The following is a 15,547-nucleotide window of genomic DNA, read 5'->3' as shown; positions in this document are numbered from 1 at the left end:
GCCGCACCCTAGATTTATGCGGCCGCAGAAGGCCACCCTGTCAAGTTAGCTTCAAAGTGCGGACCACACACAGAATTGTGCGGCCGCATAACCTCCGCAGGGGCAATTTTATCCGACAATGTTATCTGGGTATAAATAGATCTTTTTATCATTTTTAGGTCAAGCCTGAAGATCAGAAAGTATATAGCCATTTTCCTTTACTGCTTTGGGAAACTTTGTGATAGTTTATCATTTTAACATTGGATTTTCTTCCCTTTATCTTTTATTATGAGTTTAATATTATATTTTTCTTTAGTTTCTTAAATTTTCTCTTTAAGTAGCTAAATTTCTAGCTAGGGTTGTAACCCAACCCTAGTGTGGGTACCTAATGGGTGTATGATTTAGGGCTTGTTTGTGACTAGGTTAGTGATATTTAGCCTAGTTCTTGCTTAAATTTAAGAATTAATGGTTGCAAATATTGATTCATACCTAATTGATTTAGTCTCTACTTGAGAAAGAGAGACAAAATCTAGGAAAACTTGGCTAACAAGGAAATAGGGTGAACTCAAGAAATTGATAGCCCCAATTAAAAGGGTTGAATCTAGAGATAGTAAGACTCGGCTTGAGCATTTATCACTTGTTTTGTGCAATACCCATTTGGACTTGAGAAAGCCAAATTAGGCAAAACCACTCTAACTACCGAGAGATATTGAGTGGGTAATTGTGTGTGATTGCTATATTACGACCCCGACCAATCAAACTTGACCTAGAGCCTACAATCTGTTAGGTAACCACCTAGGTGGAAGTCACGACCCTAGATCTTTTATCAAGTTGAAAAATAACAACACCAAAAATATTGTTCTCTAGCTTTACATTTACAAATATTAGCATACAAATTTGAAGTAAAAGAAACAACCAAACATGTGGAAGTGCATTTTGGGTACATCATACACTTAGTCTAGATATATACCTAATCTAATATAAACTCTCTGTGGAATCGACCCCGACTCATGCTGGGTAATTATAATTGCATCGACCTACTTCAAAATCCCAATTAATGGTGTGAATTTGGGCAATATCAGTGGGTTAAATAAAAAAATTTAAGACTTTCCTGGGCCTTGGCGCGAGGCGGCATGGGGGCGGTAGTGAAATGCCGCGAGGCGCCCTCAGGCGCTCTACAGCCACTGCACTGGACATGACTAGGCCGTGTGAGGGGAACTAAGAATATTGCATGGGGCGAGGTCTGGGGTGGCGTCTTCACATTGCCTTGCTAGGCAACACGAGGCATGCAACACTTACCATTTGGACTTCGCCTCGCGATGGCTTGATGTTTTCTTGTTCGTTTTGTAACCTTTTAGCTTGTTTAGGACACCCGAGCACTTCTTTCTTCACTTTAGCTCTACAACCTATCAAAACACTTCAAATGCACATAAAACTCACTTGTTAGTCCGCCTCAACATCAAACAAAATCAAAAACTAAAACTAAACTAACTCTACGCTATGAATTGGGTTGCCTCCCAATAAGCGCCTTAGTTAATGTCATGGCATGATGAATACAACACGCCCATGGGTTGCCACCCAGGAATCGCCTGATTTAACATCGCGGCACGACGCAAGCTTTCAGGATTACACTTTGCTCACATATTGGGCTGTTCCAAGTAGATCACATCTTTCTCCCCTTTTTCTTCAATCATTCCAAGGTAGTGTTTCAACCCTTGCCCGTTCACTTTAAACCTATTTGTTCCATCTTCGAACTTAATTTCTTCCGCTCCACTTGGGAACACTTGCACAACTCTAAATGGTTCCGTGCATCTAGATTTCAGCTTACCCGAAATTAATCTCAATCTCAAATTGTATAACAACACTAGATCTCCGGGTTTGATGTTCTTATCTAGAATGTTCTTATCATACATCATATTCACCCTTTCTTTGTACAATCTTGTACTCTCGAATGACTATAACCGGAACTCCTCTAGTTTATGTAACTCTGTAACTCTACTTGTGCCTATGGTTTCCATATCCAAATTCAAATGTCGTAGTTCCCATAAGACTTTATGCTCAAGCTCAATCGGAAGATGACATGCTTTTCCAAAAACCAACTTGTACGGAGACATAACAATTAGAGTTTTAAATGTTGTGCGGTAAGCCCATAACGCATTATCCAACTTCCTTGCCCAATCAGTCCGGGTCACATTCACTATCATGGTCAGGACACTTTTGATTTCCTTGTAGGACACTTCCATTTGTCCGCTCGTTTGCGGGTGATAAGGTGTGGCAACTTTATGGCGAACTTCATATTTTTCTAACAGCTTTGCGAACGCTCTATTGCAAAAATGAGTTCCACCATCACTGATTATAGCCCTCGGGGTGCCAAACCGTGTGAAAATATTTTTCCTTAGGTCCTATCACTCCCTTAGCATCATTTGTTGGAACGCCACTACTTCAACCCATTTGGAGACATAGTCAATTGCTACCAATATGCACTTGTTGATAATTGGGGATTTTGACTACTTATTAGCGTCTTTTAGCTTTAGTTTTAGTTCAAAAGAGTTTAATTGTGTTCCCGAAAAATGGTAAATTATGCTTAATTGCAGGAGTATTGGAAAATGAGCAACTAAGATGAAATCCAACTCAATAAGGGGTGATCTGAACTCAAGAACAAAAACAGGCACATAAGCTCAAAGTGCGGACCGCGGAATGTTATCTGCAGCCACAGATTGTGAAGGCAAGCTTATTAGAGACAAGTGCAAAGTGCGGCCCGCACATCAAATGTGCGACCGCAGAAGCTAAGAAAGATCAGAAGTTCAGAGAGTTCTCATTTCAAGCTCAAAGGAAGTGCGGACCGCATAATTATTATGCGGTCGCAGAAGATCAGATATGCGGCTGCAACTGCATTTGTGCGGTTTGTAGAAGAGCCTTGTGCAGCCGCACCAAAAAATGTGTGGACCGCAGAAAATGAGGGATGCGGTCGTGGTTCAGAATTGTGTGGCTGCAAAGATTCAAATCCTATGAAGTTGAAGCAAAGTTCGGACCGCACATGGAATTGTGCGGCCGCGGAACCTCCGAAAGGGCATTTTTGTCCGAAAATTCCAGCTTTGTATAAGTAGAATAGTTTCACTTTTTTAGGTCAAGTTTTGAATATTAAAAAGTGTTGTAGCCATTTCCCTTTGCTCCGTTAGGCAACTTTAGCTTATTTTGGTGGTTTAACATTGGATTTCTATATTTTAATCTTTCAATATGAGTTTTATCATCTTTTCTTCTTTATCTTCTGTTACACCCACTATTAGTAGCTAGATTTTTACTAGGATTGAGACCCAACCCTAGTGTGTAAACCTTATGGGTGATTAATTTTATGTTTGTTTATGAATGGGTATTTGTTATTTAGGTAGGTTCGTGCTTCAATTGTGAAATTAATGGCCGCAAACATTGATTTATGCCTATATTGCTTAGTCTCTTCTTGCGAAAGAGAGACCTAGTCTAGATTAACTTAGCTAACAAGGATATGAGTCAATTGAGAGATTGATTAACACAATTAAAGGGTTCAACCTAGAGATACTAACAACCCGACTTGAGCTCTTATCAACCGTTTTGGTGGATACCCATTTGGTCTTGAGAAAGCCAAATTGGGCAAAATCACTGTCTAACCTAGAGGTATTGAGTGGGCAACGTAGTTTTGGGAGCTATAATACACCCCAGCCAATCAAACAACATAAAAGTCTTTATACCATTGGGCAAATACCTAGGTCATGGTCACATCCATAGGCCTATTTATATCTTTGAAAAACATTCAAAAACAATCATCTCTAGTTTTATACCTTTCGATTTGCAATCCTTAGTTAATTTTAAAAGTAAAAACAAAATCCTGTTTGTGGAAGTGCAATCTAGATACTTCACGTACTCACTCCGAATATATACTACTAACTCTCATCTTAGCTCCCCATGGATTCGATCCTAAATTTTGTTGGGTTTTATTATTGCAAATGACCGTGTCATACCTAGTTAGAGGTGTGCATTTGGACATGATCAGTTTTTGGTGCCATTACCGGGGAGCTAAAAGCAGATTTAGCTATTGGTTTGTGTGTGTGAATTGTCTTCTTTTGCTTCCTTGTTACTTATTTTTGTGAATCAATTGTAGGTACCATAATGGAGAACCACAATGATCAACTCGGAAACATGTCTTTGGGGGATGTGGACGTTGAATATAAGCAAGTCGAAGAGGTTTCTCTTGAAGCTCAAGCAAATAGAAGAGGTCGGGCATCTCAAGACAACGTCCCAGTTCCACCCCTACCTCCACCAAGAGTGGCTCCACAATGGGTGTTGCCAAATAAAGGGTATTCAAGTGCCATTGTCACACCCCGCATTAGGGAGGGCAACTTTCAAATCACGAATGTAATGCTCACATTATTAGAGCAACGAGGATTCCTCACCGGGGCTTCGAGTCAAAATGCATACAAACACTTGAAGGCGTTTGTGGACACTTGTTGGGGGAGTAAATAGACAAACGTCTCCGAGGATGCTTTAAGGTTGAAGTTATTTCCTTTATCTCTACGGGGGAAAGCCTTGGATTGGTTAGAGATATTTCCAAACCATTCCATCCACACATGGGATGAATTGGCGGAGAAATTTATTTCCAAATTCTTTTCTCTCAGACATATGACTACTCTTAGAGACGAGATTCTATCATTCAAACAAGATCCCAATGAGCCATTACACGAAATATGGGAAAGGTACCTAACAATGGTCAAAGAGTGCCACAATAATGACATGAAGGAGGCTAGATTCAACAAACTTTCTATTGGGGGATCAACACTACCAATCAATGCATGGTCAACCAACTTGCCGGTGAAAATTTCATGACAACGCTGTATGCGAAAGCTTGTGAGATGTTAAATAAAATGGCAGATACTTCATCGGCATGGCAAAGTAGAGCAAATGTTCCTCAAGGTGATCCAAACGTGATTCATCTATATAAAGAATTGCATGATCATGGGCCAGCCATTGTCGAGTTGACCACAATGAATCAATTAGCCAAAGCTCAAATTCAACAAGTGCAAAATCCTAAGAAAGTCAACACCATGGAGGGAGTTAATATGATGGTGAACAAAAGAAGGCAAAAGGGTCCACAAATGCAAAACCGTGTGGAGAATTATGTACAAGAAGATAGTGGGTTGGATCAAGATGAATCTTACAATAAACAAGAGGAGGAAGTGCAATACGTGATCAACTTTCGAGGGAAAAGAAACAACTCTCAAGGCCCAAATCAACGACAATGGTGAACTCGAGGTAATCAAGGTAATTGGAATTCTAACAACCAAGGTAATTGGAATGGTGGTAACAACAAAGGGAATTGGAATGGTGGAAATAACCAAGGCAATTGGAGTGGCAACAACCAAGGATATTGTGGAGGCAGTAACCTAGGGGTATGGAACAATAATCAAGGAAATCGGGGGTCAGGTTTTCAAAGGCCCCCTATGTATCAACAATTGAGCAACCCGCCTCCTTATCCTTCCCATGGTCCAAGTTCTTCCAACAATGAGATGGGACAAATTGAGAACATGTTTAAACAAATGATGGAGAAGAATTCCGACTCCGATACCCAACTTGCCTTTCACAATACATCTATATGAAACTTGGAAGTCCAAGTGAGGCAAATCTCCCAAGCCCTTAACACTCGTCCTAAGGGAGCACTACCAAGTGGCACGATGGTGAACCCAAAGGGTGGGAACAACACGAGACATGCCATGGATGTTACTATAAGGAGTGGAAAAGGTGGAGATGCACCCACCTCAAATCAAAGAAAACTTATGGATGTTGACAAGTGGTGCAAGAAGATGAGAGCCCGGACAATGTGGTGCAAGTAGATGATGAAGTGCGGATTGATATTGATGACAACATGGAGGAGACTCAAGAGGAAGTGAACCCGTCTAGGGATCACATTGTTCACATACTAGAACCGGTAGTGCAAAAGGTTAAGGAACCAATGACTAGGCCTCCTCCTCCTTATCCTCAAAGGATTGCCAAAAAAAATGGCGAGAATCAATTAAAAAAAGTTCATTGACATGATAAAGAGTCTATCCATCAATGTGCCATTGGTTGAAGCCTTGGAGCAAATGCCTGGTTATGCAAAGTTTATAAAGGATTTAGTGACAAAGAAGCGGTCGATGAGTTTTAAAACTATAAAAATGACATATCAAGTGAGTGCAATTGTGCATTCAATGGCTCCTAAGTTGGAGGATCCTGATGCTTTCATGATTCCTTGTATAATTGGAAGTGCCGAGTTTACAAATGCTCTTTGTGATCCTGGGGAAAGTATCAATTTGATACCTATTTGGTTTTCAATAATTTAGGAATTGGGAAACCAAGACCCACATAAATGAGAGTACAAATTGTCGATCGTACCATGACGAGACCATTGGGAGTGACTGAAGATGTATTGGTTCGTGTTGATAAATTCATTCTTCTGGCGAATTTTCTCATTCTTGATTGTCAGGTTGATTATGAGGTGCTGGTTATTCTTGGTAGACCTTTCCTTGCTACGGGGAAGGCTTAAGTTGATGTTGAAGCCGAAGAATTTACCTTCTGGGTTGGTGATGAAAAAGTGGTTTTCCATGTGTGTAAGTCCATGCGGCAACCCAACAACAAAGAGGTATGTTCTTTCGTGGACTTGGTAACTGACATGATTGTAGATGAAACAAGTTATATGATGAATGTTGATGATACATTGGAGGCTGTCTTGCTCAACTTTGATGATGATGAGATGGATGGCTTCATGGAATGTGTGAACTCGTTACAAGGAATGGGGGCATACACTTATGAGCCCTACGAATTATCCTTGGATCTTGAAAATAGGACAACTCCTCTAACAAAGCCCTCAATCGATGAGCCTCCCATCTCGGAGTTGAAGTCATTGCATCCACATCTTCGGTATGAATTTCTTGGCCTTTCTTCTACTTTACCAGTTATTCTCTCCTCTTGTTTGACTAACGTGCAAGTAGATTCTACTTTGGCGGTGCTACAAAAGAGGAAGAAGGCTATTGGATGGACATTGACAGATATTTGGGGGATAAGCCCCGCTTTTGCAAGCAGAAGATTAACTTGGAGGAGGATGTCAAACCATCAATTGAACATGAAAGGCGACTCATCGAATCCGGGCAAAAAGTTGTCAAAAAGGAGATCATCAAGTGGTTGGATGTCGCGATTGTTTGCCCAATTTCTGATAGTTCGTGAACTTCTCCGTTTCAATATGTCCCTAAGAAAGGGGGCATGACTATGGTCACCAATGATAATAATGAGTTGATTTCTACAAGAATGGTGACCGGGTGGATATTGTGTATGGACTATCGTAAGCTTAACAAAGTCACAAGGAAGGATCATTTCCCAATTCCCTTCCTAGATCAAATGTTTGGTAGATTGGTCGGCCGTGCTTTCTATTGTTTCCTTGATATGTATTCTGGCTACAACCAAATTCTTATTGCTCTGGAAGATCAAGAGAGGACTACCTTTACATATCCTTATGGTACTTTTGCCTTTAAGCGGATACCATTTGGGTTGTGCAATGTACCGATAACTTTTCAATAGTATATGATGGCGATCTTCACGGACATGGTGGAGGATTACCTTGAAGTTTTCATGGATGACTTCTCGGTGGTTGGGAATTCTTTTGATGATTGACTCTCAAATTTGGACAAAGTGTTGGAAAGATGTGAAGAAACAAACTTGGTGCTCAATTGGGAGAAATGTCATTTCATGGTCGAGGAAGGAATTGTCCTTGTCCACAAGATCTCAAAGAATGGTATTAAAGTCGACAAGGCAAAAATTGAGGTGATTTCTAGACTTCCACCTCCAACTTCAGTGAAAGGCGTACGAAGTTTCTTAGGCCACGCGGGATTTTACCGACATTTCATCAAGGACTTCTCTAAAGTGGTGAACCCGTTGTACAAGCTTTTGGAGAAAGATTCTAAGTTCCATTTCAATGATGATTTCATAAGATCCTTTGAATTGCTAAAGCTAAAATTGACTACTACTCCCATAATCACCGCTCCAAATTAGAGTGTTCCTTTTGAGCTCATGTGCGATGCAAGTGATGTATGGGTAGGGGATGTTTTAGGGAAACGTATCAACAAGACTTTTCATCTGGTCTATTATGCTAGTATGACCATGAATAGTTCCCAACTCAACTACACCGTTATAGAGAAAGAGCTCCTTGTCATTGTCATTGCTATGGAGAAGTTCCGCCCGCACTTGATGGGTGCAAAAGTCATTGTCCACATGGATCATGCGGCACTTCGCTATCTTATGAACATGAAATATTCTAAAGCCCGGTTGATGAGATGGGTGCTTTTGTTGCAAGATTTTTATCTAGATATCCAAGATCGAGAAGGAAGTGAAAACCAAGTGGCGGACCACTTGTCTCGTTTGGAGGAGGAGTGGAGGCCACATGATGGCATTGAAATCAATGACTCTTTCCACGATGAGCAACTCTTGGCTATTTCAATGAAAAAACTGTGATGGTTTGCAGATCTAGCAAATTTTCTTGTAAGTGGTATCGTCCCGAATGAGTTCTCTTCAAATCAAAGGAAGAAGCTCAAACGGGATTGTCAAGAATATTATTAGAATGAACCATACTTTTTCTGGATTTATACTGATGGAGTGATTAGAAGATGTGTAACAGAGGAGGAACAAGTTGAAATATTTGGGGCTTGTCATTCTTCACCATATGGTGGTCACTATGGTGGGGCAAGAACGACGACCAAAGTGCTAATTTGCAGTTTCTATTGGCCCACTCTTTACAAGGATGCAAGTGATCTAGTCAAGCGTTATGGAAACACCTACATCTTGATCGTGGTTGATTATGTGTCCAAATGGGTTGAGGCCGTTGCTTTACCCAACAATGAAGCGAGAAGTGTGGTGGCATTTTTGAATATTTTCACAAGATTTGGTACTCCAAGGGCTATCATAACTGATGGGGGATCACATTTTTGCAACAAAGCTTTCGACACCTTACTCACCAAGTATGGTGTCACTCATAAAGTCACGACTCCCTATCATCCACAAGCAAGTAGTTAAGTAAAAGTATCCATCTGGGAGATAAAGAGTATTTTATCCAAAACAGTGAATGCAACTTGGACGGATTGGTCCAAGAAACTTGATGATGCTTTATGGGCTTATAGAACGGCTTACAAAACACTTATCGGAATGTCCCCATACCGGTTGGTGTTCAGAAAAGCTTTTCATCTTTTGGTGGAACTTGAGCACAAAGCCATGTGGGCTTTAAAAAAGTTGAATCTTGAGTGGGACATCGCCGCCGACTTAAGGGTGGAACATTTGAACGAGTTGGATGAATTCTGGTACCATACATACACAAGTTCTTCCTTATACAAAGAGAAGATCAAATATCTTCACGATAAGTACATATGGAACAAAGAGTTTAAAGAGGTTGATATTGTGTTGTTGTTCAATTCACGGTTGCGTATGTTTCCTGGAAAGTTAATGTCTAAATGGAGTGGCCCGTTCGAGGTTGTGGGTGTGACACCCTTTGGTGCATTGGAGTTGAAGAATAAAAATGATGAAGTGTTTAGAGTCAATGGTCACCGGGTAAAGTATTATCTGGAAAGAGTTGGTGATGGCCACGTCGTGGTGGTAATTCATTTCAAATGATGGTAATTTGCATCGTGCCGCGGCGTTAAATCAGGTGCTTCTTGGGAGGCAACCCATGTTTCTTTTTCTTTTATTCTTCTTCTTCTTTAGATAGGTCTTATTTTGGGCTAACTGGTTTTGAAGTGTGTTGCAGGAACGAGTGTGCTTTACTAGGACTATGCTTAGAAAAAATCGGCTAAGTATGGAAAAAGTGCAGACCACACATGTAATTGTAAGGACGGCACAATTTTAAACTCTACAACATAAGGGATCTGCGGCTGCACAATTCTTGTGCAGACCGCACAACTTGAGATGAAAGATTGCACGCTCTCTGAAGTTTGTTTGTCAGAGAAATTGCCATTGTGCGGTAGCACAAGGAAATCTGTGGTCCACACCAAAATCTGCGGTAGCTCAAGGAATTACGTGGACCGCAGATCAACAAGGGGTAAATGCACATTAGGTAAAAGAGTGCGGACCGCAGAAGGAATTCCGCGGTCGCACTCGTCTTTTGAACTTTTGGCCAATCCCGTAAGTATAAATAGTAGGCCTCACTCTACTATTGAAACTTTACAAACTCTGAGAAATTAAAACAAAGGCAAAAATAGTGCACTCAACTGATTCAATAATCTGACCCTTAATTCAACATCGTTGATCCTCCTTAACACCAATTCATCACTGGTATGTTCAAATCATCCATAGATTTTTTTTTTCAATTTTCTTAATTTAGTTTATAATTTGTTAAGTTATTTTTAGACCATTTGTCAAATTCATATGTATGTGGGCTGTAGATTGTGATGGGAACTCTCTTACTTGTTATTTTAGGAATGGGAATATTGTTTATCATGTTTAATTGCTATTATCATATCCAATTTGTGCGTAAATTTGAAACTCTAAGAATCCTACCCGATGAACTTTTGAATTGTGCGGCCGCACAAGGAATTATGTGGTCCGCATATCTGTAGGTTAGGACATTTGGTATAGCTAGATTGTGCGGACCGCACTTGAAATTGTGCGGTCTGCAGAAATTCAACCGCGCAGAAAAGTATGTGTGGCCGTATATCAAGGCATTCTCTGTCTTTAGAGAGTTGCCATTTTTGAGGTATTCATTGTGCAGCCGCACTCAAAATTGTGCGGACCGCAGAATCATCACCGCGGCCACACTTCCAAATTGTGTGCTCCACACAACCCCATCTACGTCCGCACTTGCAATTGTGCGGACCACACTTCCCCAACCTGCAACATACTTTACTCTAGCATTGTCCGCTATTCTATACTTGAACTAGAACTGAATCCTGTTGTTGTTTATTGCAGAAAATGGTCAGGTCTCGTGGCCGTGGTGATACATCAAAGGGGAGGGGTCAACCCTCCCGAGGCCGAGGCAAGAGTACCTTACCACTGTTGATACCCAATTTTTCTCTATATATTTTCATTATGCAAAATAACTTCAAAATAGCATTATAAGTATGTCCAAATGTTTTATTATTTTTCTTAATTTTTAAAGGTTTAAATTGGTTTATTTTCTCCCTTTTATCCATAAAATCTCAATAATTATTTTCAAAATTATTATTTTGACAATTCATCTATTAAATTTTTATATTTATGCCAAAATATGGCCAAAGTGATTTTTACATATTTTTACAATTTTATTTAGTATTTTTAAAGCTAAATTGCACATAATTGCAACATTGGCCCTTTTAAGGCTTAATTATGTTTTGTATGCATAAACTTGGATCCTATATTTTTAAAATTGTTATTTATGTGTTATAAATTATTTTAGTACTTTCAATTTATTTTCAGAAACTATTTACTATTTTTATAAATTAAAAAGGGAAAATGGCTATTAAAATAACATCCCATTTGTATTTCAATTATAGCCTAAATTAGACCCCAAAATTTTCCAACCCAATTCCAATTAAAACCCTACCCTAACCCAATCAAATCCTACCTAACCCAAACCTCCTCTTATCCTGGCCGTTGATCTCTGAGATCAACGACCCCTATTCACTCTTACCTTTTTTAACCCAAACGACCACCCTAACCTAAATCATTTCTACCAACTCGCCGCCCTTGAATCCCTTCTCCTCTCAAACTCTCTCTGAAAACCAAAGGCTAACCCTAGCCGCCGCCACCCAAATCCACCCTAATCCCCTTTGATTCTCACCTAATCCATGCACTCCCAGGACTATTTGAGACGTGTACTCATCTCCTACGTCCCCTGGTCGCTCGCTTGTGTGATTTTATGGACAAATCTCGAAGAAATCTGGTCCAGTCCTTGCTCAACTCCTATCCATGGCCTCTTTCTGGCCATCCATGGTTGTTCGAGTCAGATCCTTGACTTTTCCGGCTAGATTGGTAACTTTTCAAAGTTTTTCTCACTTTTCTGGGTTCTCTGAAACCCTAACCTTTAAGATCTTTCAATCTTTGAGTAGGTTCTTTTACTACTGAGTCCCTAAGCCTACTCATGTTACTGTTGTATGTTTGTGTTCATCCAGTTGCTTCTTTTGTCAATATGGTTAGCCTTGCATGTCTGCTACTCTTGTTCATTCTTCTCTATTTATATGGCAAAGTGCAGAATCATGATTTTTTCTTGATTGATCTTGATTTCCTCAAGTTACGACTAATTGCAAAGGTTTTCTTATAAACCCCTAATTTTACCCGTTTGTTTGAGTTGATTGATTCCTTTCCTTTATTTGTTGTGATGTTGTACCCCTGCTGAATCCTTTCCCCAATTAAATATATTCTGTACCTTGACTCAATTGTATACTCTATATTCTTACTATCCCTTATATGGTCAGAAATCAATCTTTCTCAAATTGATTTTCTTTCCTTAATTATCCATGTTAGTATCTGTTAAGCAGTAATTCCTTGATAAAAAGGAAGTACTTGTATTAATGGGATTCTGATTGTGATTATTTCCATATTTGTGTTAAACCTTTACTTGTTACCTTATTTTCTACTCGTTTTCAAAGTTATAAATACCCCACCCTCTCTTCTCTAAACACACAAAAAATTTAGTTCAGAACACATACTTATACACTCAAAACTCTCTTTCTCTACTATTACTTGTGTTACTGCTTTGTCTAGCCAGCTGAAAGCCAAGGCTAGACTGTGGAATCCTACTTTCTTTACTTTTCTGCACTTTGCTTTCTCAACTGGTATGTCTTAGTTAATTTTAAAGCTTCAACAACAACATGCTTCTTTAATTGTTTCAGTTTCTCTCATTCTTGTCTACTTCTGCTTGTGATTCTATCGTGAAACCTGCAGTCAAGTTACATTACCAGCATGCTATAATGTCTTCCCTTCCCTTTTAGATTAATGCACTCCCCTATGTGTGTTTCAAGGCGTACTTTGTCAGCCACTTATTGTGTACTTGTCATCCCAAGTCCCTATCCTTGCAATGTGCTTATGTTCTTTCTGACTAGCTTGTGATCATGCCAGTATCAACTATTACCGTGCATGTCCAACGAGTCCTAAGACCCTTGATGGGGTTATGTGTTTACAGTTATATGTTTGTGTGTCACAAACCCCTTGACCCCTTGTGTGACTACTGATTCTATGTGTGATCCCATCTTGGGAGTTTTGAGTTTTATTTACTACTACAACTGATTTTAATCACATCTGCTACTGATTGCTTCCAAAATGGACTATCAGTCCAGCTTTTAAACAAATCCCTTTCTACCTGTGTTCTGCACTTCCACTATACTCTTAGAATCTAGGTTCTACCCCATTTGCATGAGCCTTGCCTTGGGACCCTTGAGCTCCCTCTGAACTTGGACACTTAAGAGCTAGTCCTTCCACACTGCACTCACTCTCTTGGTTATGCAATCTGGGTGTGAGCACTGCCCGAGATCCTTTGAGGTCCTTAGGGAACTCTGACACACCCAGATATGAGCAAGGCTTTGGAACAATATTGGCATTGAAGTGGTTTATTAGATAACTCAGAGAGGAAGTCAGGATCAGGCTTCTTGTGGTTGTAACTTCTTATTTTTGCACTTCTTTTGTAATTCAATCATTTGATCTGTAATGATTTGTAAACAACTCTGGGGGTGGATAGTGGAAAGGGAAATGGTGACTATGCATGCTTTAGCTATCAAAAGGGTAGAAAATATGTTATTAGGTTTACATTCCTACGTGCATAACAAAAACCATTCTTAGGACTCATTTTATACATTAGAGATCATGTTCCCTAGGACTTACACTTATTGTTTTCAGCATGTCCATTTCACTATCACATCACTTAGGAAATCCTGCATTAAATGTGTTAATAACCAGTGTTTTTGTGATCATGTTCTTACTGCCATGCACACTTAGATATCTGTTTTAGGCTTAAACAACACTAACAAACATATCATCTCTGTATATTCTGGTAAGCATGTTTAAACGCTGTAATATTTGTACATATAAAAATCCTGCTTAGTTTTGCATATACATCATTCTGCATCTCTGCATTAGATACCATGTCTTTAGGATTGCATTTATATTCAGTCAAGCACGCTTAGGCTAACTGCGAATGCATAAAAGGAATAAAATAATTTTACTCCGTTTTTACAAGCAACTGGCCATAATTCTACGTGATGAACACCTAGAACAGCATGGTGTAGGTAATATAAATAATCTCCAAACCATATTAATGATTCTGAATAACTACTGAATACTGCTTACGTCTAGTCAAGCCTTAGGTAATTACTTAAATAAAACTAGAGCTACCTTTATTTAAATATCAACTACTACAACCAGCAGGCAGGCCTGATTCAGACTTCTATTCTGAGTTATATAATGAATCTGTTTCTGACTTAAACACACTGCTTTAGGATTCTAAAATTCAGACCTTAACTGTGTATAAGTCGTGTTGTCCATGTGCACTGTTTGCAGAGGTATAACTGAGCCTTCTATTTGCTTATATGTTTCCCCTAATTGTAGTTTTATATGTTGTGTATGTCGCCTTAGCATTTTACCTTTAAAACTAAGGGTCAGCCTAGAACCTCTTTCTTATAGAATAGGAGTCCTAAATTCCTCTGGGACTGATAGGAATGGGACGGGCAACAGCATACAATAGAGGCCGAGACCAATTATAGCTCTAATTACCTTCATGGGGTGGGAAAGGATAGATATGGATATGATGACCGGTGCGCTAATACCACGTGTATCCTCTCTTCTGAGGAGTATCATACCGGGTGTTGCATTGATGTGATCCATATTACACACAAACCTAGGACCCCTTTTACATTCATAAGCACGTTTAGATCATAACTCTTTTCAAAACCTTGCTTTTTATTGTTTTTTCAAACACTCGTGTATTTAAACTCAAAATACCCGATCACTTGAGCCTTATTTGTTTATTTCCTAAATGCACAAATTCACAAAAAAAAACAGCTGGCCGAGAACCACACTAGTGGATCTTGAGGGGTGCCTAACACCTTCCCCTTAGGATAATTTCAAGACCTTACCCTATCTCTGGTTATCAAACATAGTTGTAGCTGGACCTTACAGGTACCCTAACGTACCTTAAAATTGTTAGGTGGCGACTCTTCAAATACCCAATTCCCAAAAAGAAAATGAGTCATTACACCCCATGAATGTCGAAACCCCGACTCCTCTCCGCAGAGGGAAAAAGGGGGTACGACAACCACTCACCTTACAAAGAGTTATATCCAAAAAGACAATAGCTGGGAGAGGTAGAAATGTAGATCCCACTCAATCAAGTTCATATGTACCGTCTAGGGAAGCATCAGAGGGCAACTCTGTGGAAAAGCAGCCTGATGCTCAATCACAGCCACAACAGCTTCAGGGAAGATATCAGCTCCGAGATGAGCCTTCTACCTCAGAGAGCACTTCTAAGTGTTTGGAAGGTGACAGTCAGGATTCAGTACCCTTATCTATACATGCCCCTGATGCACCAGCTACGACAGTCGATGAGGATGATATCCTGGAT

Source organism: Nicotiana sylvestris, chromosome 3 (assembly GCF_000393655.2).
Source record: "Nicotiana sylvestris chromosome 3, ASM39365v2, whole genome shotgun sequence".
Classification (NCBI taxonomy): domain Eukaryota; kingdom Viridiplantae; phylum Streptophyta; class Magnoliopsida; order Solanales; family Solanaceae; genus Nicotiana; species Nicotiana sylvestris.
The sequence above is the reverse complement of the archived record's forward strand: the minus strand, read 5'-3'. Positions refer to the sequence as shown.